The sequence below is a fragment of the Gossypium arboreum genome, chromosome 10 (genome assembly GCF_025698485.1).
Source record: "Gossypium arboreum isolate Shixiya-1 chromosome 10, ASM2569848v2, whole genome shotgun sequence".
Classification (NCBI taxonomy): domain Eukaryota; kingdom Viridiplantae; phylum Streptophyta; class Magnoliopsida; order Malvales; family Malvaceae; genus Gossypium; species Gossypium arboreum.
In genome coordinates, this window is record NC_069079.1 from 19,079,624 (window position 1) to 19,088,938 (window position 9,315).

The 9,315-nt window shown below is 37.9% G+C and overlaps 1 non-coding gene across 1 annotated transcript; it reads left to right on the top strand.

Annotated features, from left to right (window-relative positions):
* Positions 1 to 7,356: 7,356 nt before the first annotated feature.
* LOC128283236 (small nucleolar RNA R71) lies at positions 7,357 to 7,462 on the top strand. Its single transcript, XR_008273578.1, has one exon. It is a non-coding gene; the product is annotated as a small nucleolar RNA R71 (small nucleolar RNA).
* The last annotated feature ends 1,853 nt before the right edge of the window (positions 7,463 to 9,315 follow it).

A 9,315-nucleotide genomic window follows, 5' to 3' on the forward strand; every position in this document is an offset into this window, starting at 1 on the left:
CTTGTAATAGGGCTACGGCCCAGATGGATACTGATATAGGCTAGGCCCAATATACTCTGATACTGTAAGGGGCTATGGCCCAGATTAATATTGATATGGGCTAAGGCCCAGTTAACACTGATTTCTGAATAAGGCTTAGGCCTAGTAAAACTTGAACTAATTTGGGCTCTGGTTGGGATATTTTACACACTGAGTTTTCCAAACTCACCCCCTTTCTCTTTCATCCTTGCAGGTGAGCCCTAGTTGGTGGACTTGGAGCTGGGAGGGATTCAGAGTGGCCATGAAGATTAAGTTTCTATTTTCTTTAAAATAAGTTTCGCATTTATTATTTTGATTATTTTTATTCTGGGTTAAGTTGTAATAAGGCCGCTCTTTTTATTATTTTTAATATTTTGGGTTATTAAATTGGTTAGCTCTAGAGCGCGTTTTATAAAAATTACTTATTTTCAAAATATCACGATTACCAAGCAAAGCTTCCGTAACGTAAATGTTTTCAAAGGAAATAAATATTTTAAATGGACTTAAACTTAATTTGTTGTTCGTGGACAAGTAATATGCTTTAAGTGTGGCAATGGATGTGTGCATGTCTAGGATTGGATCCATGAAGAGCTTGGTACTTAAGCAGTCCAATAGACTCACCTCCTCTTTTCTGGCTTCCTACCTGGTGCACAACTTCCACTCACTTTAATCTATAACGAAAATATTCTTCTCAAAGATTTTTAATTAAAACATGAGTTTTACAATAACGCTCCAATGAGTTTTACATCAAGAAGGGTTTTCAATGAAAACATGGTTTTCGAAAAACACTTCAATGTGACACGCCGAATTCGACCGTAATGTCTGGGCCGGGTTTGGGGTGTTACACCCTTTGATCCTCTTCTAGGGTGTTTATGTAGACTTTAGAATGCTTTCAAACCCTCAAAATTAGCCTTTTTCGAGTAGAATTAGACTTGGGCTCGACAGGGACACGGCCGTGTGACACGCCCATGTGATGGTGCTCAATCCGTGTGTAATTCTGAGTTTGTTTTTAGTCGACACGGCCATGACACACGGGCGTGTGTTTTTCCTGTGTAAAAGTTCCTAGGCAGTGTGAAATACTAAGATAAGCCCATTTTGTCCATTTTTTGCCCGTTTCTTGCTCTTTTCACCTTGCTATGCTCACCTAAGTATAAAAACATGAATTTAAAGGATTAGGAGCATCAAATTCACTAAATCTTGTGATAAATCATCCAAAAATATGCCAAGCATGGGATAAAAATATGTATATATTATGGTTTATCAAATATCCCCACACTTAAGCATTTGCTTGTCCTCAAGCGAAATCTTCAACTCCTAATTAAAATAAATTCTTCTCAACTTATAATTCTAATCAATAATGACTTGAAATGATCCGTAAATAATCATACATTGAGAATTCAACTAAAAGAACATCAAAGTTTCAAACAATCTAAGTTGAGCGTTTTAATCATAAAAATCATAGGTATCTCCCATTATCTAAATAATTACCTTTAATTCCAAATTGACAAGAGTTGGCATCCTCACTAAAGATTCACTCAAATCACTCAAAGTGTTTAAGGTTCAATAATTAAGCACTCAATAGTCAAACATGAAAATTTATTACCATAGGCTTGCATGAAAATCAAATCTCCACTACTATAAATGAAATGATACACAAATCAAAAGGTCTTTAGCAGGGTTGTAATGGGGCTTAGTTAAAGGTGTGGATAAAGGCTGAAAAAGAGGGTTAGAATCGAGATTAATTTAATAAGTTATCAAACTTAGAATAATAAAGCTAGTTACTGAATTACAAATAATTGCCAGAATTAAGACTATCCAAAACTAATGAAATGCGCTTTCTTTTCTCGAAATAATAGCTTTAACTTATCCAAGCTCTTTATAACAATATGTAATTATATGAATATAAATATACAGTTTTTTTTAATAATAAGAACAAGTACAATAATGGAAAGTACATAATAAGAAATAATTCAGCAACTGGAATGAAAGAACATTAGTTAGGTAACTAATCAAATCAAATCTCGATAAAAAGGAGTCAACGAAAATGGAGAAATTCTTAACGAATCAAAAAGGTTTAAGTTGTGGGTTAACATTAAGGGGAAAATCAAGAAGCAATGGTTAAGGCTCAAAGAGGTTCACTAATGGTCAATTATATGGGTAGGCTTTTTATGGGGTAAGTGGGTTAAAACCTAAGTGCCTTTATCATCTTGGTATATCAAATTAATGGTGTGGTCTCGACATGTATAATCGAAGCAAGTTCTAGAATAACAAATCAGTATTGACACACTCATAAGCAACAATAAAAGCGAGCAAGAAAGGATATATGCTCTAAAGGCTCAAGATCTCACAAAAATTATGGCATTTGATGTCAATCCTGTGAATTCAGAACTTCAAGATAATACCTCAATTCAGGGAAACAACCTAGCAATTTTAATTATCAAAAGTCAACTTATCATGCTTGATTCTCTAATGTCTTATGGTTAAACAATCAATGTATAATTACTTATGATTTAATTCAAAACATATCAAAAAAAAATTTAAATCAATCAGAATTCACTCTAATAATAATATGAGAAAATTATTTGAGAACGAGATAAAAATTCAGGGATTTTCTAATAAACATATAAATAACCTCCCTACATTTAAGATGTACATTGTCCTCAATGTACGAAGATAGATAATAATAATATAAGCATAAAATCAAAAGAGAGGGAGAGAAGCGAAATTGCCCTGAATTTTTTTGATGAAATCCTTGGAATAGTGACAGCTAGAGTTGTAGATAAGGCTAATGAAAGGCATGATTCTGAGTTACTAACAAGAAAATAAAAACCACTGTGGAAGAGAATTAAGAGATTACTTGATAATAACCATAAAGATAAACATAGTTCAAAAAATAAATAAAACAAAAATAATAAATAAAATAAATGGACTCAAAGGTCCTCATCATCAGATGTGTCAGCGTCACGAGGTGGTAGTGGTGGAGGTGAGAAGTGGAAGTACTGGCAGATCTGCTGCAGAGTTGTCTCGATGCTGTCGAACCTCTCAAAACACTGTTGCTCGAAGCGAGTGAATCAGTCAGATTATCGGTCAAAGTGGCTTCAGGAGATCAGTGACTCGGTGGTGGCGGTGGGTGTTGATCCTCGTGAGGGGGAGGGACATCATCAGTAATGTCCTTTGGCTCATCTTGGTCATCAGAGTGAACAAGTCTGTATTGAGGGGGGTCGAATCCATGGCGACGCTTTATCATCCTCATGTGGATCATACTGAAATTTTCTGAGGATATATCTGACCTATTAGTGTGATTGTGGATGACATCTCTGGAGTGTCGAAGAGGCCGAGCGAGACACGTCACGTAGGGACCAAGACAGATGGGACCCCTCCTAAGACAATCCGTCTGATAGCGAAAATCAAGCGCTATGAAGTATGCCAAATCAAAGACGTGACCAGTCGCCATGCTCCAAAGATAGTATGCGTCAGTAGTGCTTACAACTCTTATGCTCTCTCTCCTGCCAGTCAATGTGTAAGCTAATAAGGTGTGGATGTATCGTAGAGCCGGAGAAAGAGATGTCACCTTCGAGCGACTCGAGTCATAACGGATCTGACTAGCCATGAGATCGATCCAACGACACGAAGGTGAGTAATGGATGTGACGGTGGAGGTGAAGAAAGTTATCGGCACCTATAAACTCATCTCTGTAGATGCCCAAAGCTGCGCCAAGCTCAGGGACGCTCATATATTGCACTAAGCCACCAAGTCAGAAAGTGATAGTACCGACCTCGTCATAGGTATTCATCACATGTTGTAGATAGAAAGTAGTACAAAACTCCAAGGTAAGTTTTGAATAGGTGGGCTCAATAATCACAAAGAATCGATCTCACGGGGCAGTGGTAATGAAAGCACGGACCTCATCAGCTAGTCCGACCTGCTCTAATGCGGCACAGTCAATACATTGGCCCAAACCTAGCGGTCGTATACGAAAAAGCTGAAACAAGTCATCTTGTGGGCCTGACAAAAATCGAAGCAGAGGGTGATGAGCTTCGATCGAGGCGCTCGAGGAGGATGAGCCAGGACTCTTCCGTTTTTTCGTAACGGGGACGGGGACTTTAGATTTGCCTCTTGTGTTGGTCATAATGAACCTGAATAGGGAAGAGAATATATCAATAAATAAGGGAGCATCTAATTAAAAGTTCAGGTATGCCTAAAACAATATACCCCTAAAAAGTATGAATATCTATAATGACAAGAGAACAACTAAATAGTTCCCAACTAAAAAATAATAATAATAAAAGACAAAACGATAGACCCATAACCCATAAGCAAAGAATTTAAAATAGTAATTTGAAATAAATCAATATAAACAATATGGTTTTAACTAAACATGAGAATGAAGGCTAACGTATTCGTACTATAACAAATAGAAGAGAATAGTATCATGATGAAGATGAATAAAATATAGAGAACTAATCAACTAAGAACCATATAATGAGTAAGCTAGAAATAAATAAGGAGTAAAGAAAATAAGGAATAAATAAGGAATAAAATAGAGGAAAAGTTAGAATAAAACAAGAACCCGACGGGGCAGTGGTTGGCGGCACAGTGGTTGTGGGTAGGGGCGTGACGGTGCTTGATGGTCGACATAAGGGGGTTGCAGTTGTCGGTTGTGTGCGCAAGGGGAAAGAGGAAGAAAGAGAAAGAGGAGAGGGGAAAAGGGGAAAGGAAGGGGAAGAAAGAAAGAGAAAAAGGAAGGAAAGGGGAGAAAGGGGATCGACTGGCGGTGATGGTGGTCGGAATAGGGGACAGACGGCGAGAAGGCTGAGGAGGCTAGGGATTTTGGGGGGAAAGATTTGAGAGGAAGAAGACAAAGATAAAGTTAAGGTTGAGGGGTTTAAAAGGGACACGATCGTGTGAGGCCCGTGTTGGGCCACACGGCCGTGTCACACACCCGTGTGGCTCGAGTATTGGCCTTGCGCATCGTGAAAATTTAATGACCATTCGTCACACGGCCTAGGACACGCCCGTGTGTCCAGGCCGTGTGGTCTACACAGCCGTGTCGCACGGTTGTGTGCTACATTGTTCGCTTCTCCCACGCTCGTGTAGTCTCCCACACACCCATGTGTCTGAACACACTGCCGTGTGCCTTACCCGTGTAACTCTCTGACTTGTTTAAAATTTGAAAAAGTAAGCTCCAGATTTCAAACGGCCATGTCACATGCCGTGTGGATTTATTGCAAGCTATGTGCATGTCGATTTTTAAGAAATTTTAGCCCTGTTTCCACACGGCCAAGGATACCCCCGTGTGTCCAGGCCGTGTGGGTGACTGTACCTGGATAAAAAAAAACAAAAAATAGATAAAATAAATGGGTTAGTGGTGTTAGTGCTCGGGCTGGCTCTCGAAAAGCGCTTATTTATAGTTTAAGCTCGATTTACCTCATATTTGCATGGTCATGATGGTTTGAGGAGTTGAAACTCCTCATCCCTGCTATCAATCTTATCAAAATAAGGTTTTAGATGAGTATTATTTACCTTAAAAATGCCAAATTTGGGATGAGTTACCTCGACTGTACCATTTGGGAAAACGTTGAGTACCGAAAAAAGAGTTGCTCCATTGGGTTCAAAAGTGGCAACATGGGGGTCTGTTTCATCTAACAGTACTATGTCTCCAACCTTAAGTTGATTCGATTCATCTTTAGGTTTGTCATGGCACCACCTTGACTCATCGTGTATCCCTGGTTTCTTCTTAACTGTTGTTCGCCATTCATCTAGTTCCTCAATTTGTAATCTTCGTTCCTCAAGAGTTGTTCATGGCTCCATCACTTTATCCCTAGGGATTTCCTGTACAGCAATCTGAGCCAACATGGTGTTCTCATGGAAAGAACTCGTAATATCATCTCGATCACTAGATACTCTAACAGAGTCACGAGCTTGAAGTTTAATCGTTTCATCACCTACACGAAGCGTTAATTCTCCTGTACCAATATCAATAATAGTTCTAACAGTTGCTAAAAAGGGTCTACCCAGAATTAAAGGTACGTCACTATCCTCATCCATGTCTAAGACAACAAAATCAACTGGAATATAATTTTTCAATTTTAACAAGCACATATTCAATTATTCCCTTAGGAATTCTAATGGTTTTATCAACCAATTGAATGCTCATCCTAGTTTGTTTGGGTTTCCCTAGTCTTAGTTGCTTAAACATTTTATAAGGCATAACATTAATACTTGCCCCTAGTTTGTTGGGTAGCTTGTTTTGTAGAATAGCTGAGCAGACTATATTTAACTTCACATGTGATGACTCATCTAACTTCTGTTTGTTTGATAAAAGCTCTTTTAAAAATTTAACCGAGTTGGGCATCTGTGAAAGAGCTTCAATAAACGGTAAGTTAATATGTAATTTTTTAAGCAGTTTAAGGAATTTACCGAATTGTTCGCCCGTGTGGTCTTTCCTTATCGCCTTAAGGTATGGCACATGAGGTTTATACTCTTTACTTACCAGTTTCTGTTTATCATTGCTTATATCAACCTTACATTTATATACCTTATTGTCTTGCCTCAGTTTTGGTTCATCTTCAACTAACTCTTCATCATTATGTACAATAATGGCATGAAATTGCTCCCTTGGGTTAGTTTCTGTGTTACTGGGCATACTACCTTGTGGTCGTTCAGAAATCAACTTAGCAAGCTGTCCTATTTGAGTTTCAAGCCCTTGAATTAACGCTTGCTGATTCTTAAGCACTGTTTCGGTATTTTGAAAAATGAGTTTCTGACACTGAGATGAATTTAGTGAGCATCTCTTCAAGGTTAGGTTTCTTCTTTTGTTGGTAAGGTGGTTGTTGAAATCTTGGAGGATGTTGTGGTTTTTGATTTCCTTGACCACCCCACGAGAAATTGGGATGGTTCCTCCAACATGCATTATAAGTGTTACTATACGGGTTATTTTGAGGTCTAGAATTATTAACCATATAGTGGATTTGTTCCTCATCGGTGCTAGGGTTGAAGGATGGATAATCTGTGCTGTGCACTCCTCCTCCATTTGAATCACACCTCATCACTGGATGTACCTGAGTAAAACCACACAAACCATCAATCTTTTTATTTAAAAGTTCTACCTGGTTAGATAGCATAGTGACCACGTCGAGGCTGAAAACACCAGCTGCTTTTGTCAGCTTCGTTCTCATGACTTACCACTGATAATTATTCAGTGACATTTATTCAATAAATTCGTAAGCCTCTTTAGGTGTTTTGTTGTTTAAAGTTCCACCGGCGGTTGCATCGATCAGTTGCCTTGTTGAGGGGTTCACACCGTTGTAAAAAGTCTGAACCTGTAGCCATAGAGGTAACCCATGGAGATGGCACGGTCTCAATAAGTCATGTATCTCTCCCATGCGTCATAAAGAGTTTCTAAATCCATCTGTACAAATGAAGAGATATCATTCCTCAATTTATCCGTTTTAGCCGGCGAAAAATATTTAAGTAAAAATTTTTCAATCCTTTGTTCCCAAGTGGTGATTGACCCTCCTAGTAACGAGTTCAACCACTGTTTAGCCTTATTCCTCAACAAAAAGGGAAACAACCGAAGGCGAATGGCATCGTCAGAAATGCCATTTATTTTGAAAGTATCGCAGAACTCTAAGAAATTGGCCAAATGAGTATTTGGGTCTTCATCCTGCAAACCATCAAACTGAACAAACTGTTGAATCATTTGTATAGTGTTAGGTTTCAGTTCAAAATTATTTGCAGGAATTGTAGGTCTAACAATACTCGATTCAGCCCCCATTAAATAAAGCTTACCATAGTCGTACATAGTACGATGAGCAAGATTCTGATTCATTGAATTTGCAGAAACCACAGGAGACAGCGGATTATTTTGATTTTCAGCCATCTCCTCGGTTGTAATATGGATATCGTCCTCTCGCTCTTCCTTTATGTATTGTAGACTTCACCTTATTTCACTTCGGTTTCTACGAGCTGTGCTCTCGATCTCACTATCAAAAAGTAAGGTCCTGACGGGTTCCTCCTAGTCATAAACCAGAGACACCTGCCAAAAGCAATAAAAAGAAAAATTTAGAAAAGAAAAATTAAACTTAAAAACAAAAAGTAAATTGCAATAAAAGTAAAAATGGCTAAAGTAATAAAAATCAAACGTTCCTAATATCTTAGTCCCCGGCAACGACGCCAAAAACTCGATGGCTGCTAAACTAACTAAATATTCGACTAAGGCAAGTGCACCTATCAAACAGTAGTATAGTTATGGTGAGACCGGAAATATTGTATCCACAAGGACTAAAAGTACTAGTAATTACTATCTTTTTATTATCTAGCCTAAAAATTAAATGATTGTTTTTAACTAAAACTAATTATTTAATTAACTAAGAGTGCGACAGAAGTAAAAGTTGGAAAATAATTTTTTGGAAAACCGATGGAGAAGACAATAACCAAGGAAGAATCCACTTAGACTTCACTATTTACTTCTGAATTAGACGATTTATTCACTTGACTTAATCCGTAGAAATCCCTGATTTATGTTATTATCTCTCTCGAGACTAAAAACAACTGACTCTAGGTTGATTAACTAAAATCTCTTTCTAATTAAAACCCCTATTGTCGCATTAACTCGACCTATAGATTCCTTTATTAGATTTGACTCTAATCCGGCATATTTATGTCGTCCTATCTCTAGGATTGCATGCAACTCCACTTAATTATGAAGGATCTACTCTTAAATAGGGACTTTTGCTCCAGTGAATAAGCACATCAAAACCTGAATTAATATCTTGGAATATTAAAGCAAGAATTATAACTTACAATTAAGAATAAAAACAAGTATTTATCATATAATTCAAATAGTAATAAGATTCGTCCTAGGTTTCATCTCTCTTAGGTATTTAGGGAGTTTAGTTCATAATAATGGAAAACATCTCAAGATTGGGAAAACAAAAAAATAATAAGAACCCAAAGAACTTCTAAGGAAATTGAATGGAGATCTTCAGTCTTGAAGTAGATCCTACTTTCGAGCTAATTCCGATGGCTGTCCTTGAGTATTTTTTGCCTTCTACTTCGCGTCCCCCCTTTGATCTTCTTCTAGGGTTTTTATATAGACTTTAGAATACTTCTAAACCCTCAAAATTAACCTTTTTCGAGTAGAATTAGACTTAGGCTCGACAGGGACACAACTGTGTGGCACGCCCGTGTGATGGTGCTTAATCTGTGTGTAATTCTGAGTTGGTTTTTAGTCGATACGGCCATGATACACGGGCGTGTGGCTTGCCCGTGTGTCCCACACAGGCGTATGGTTTG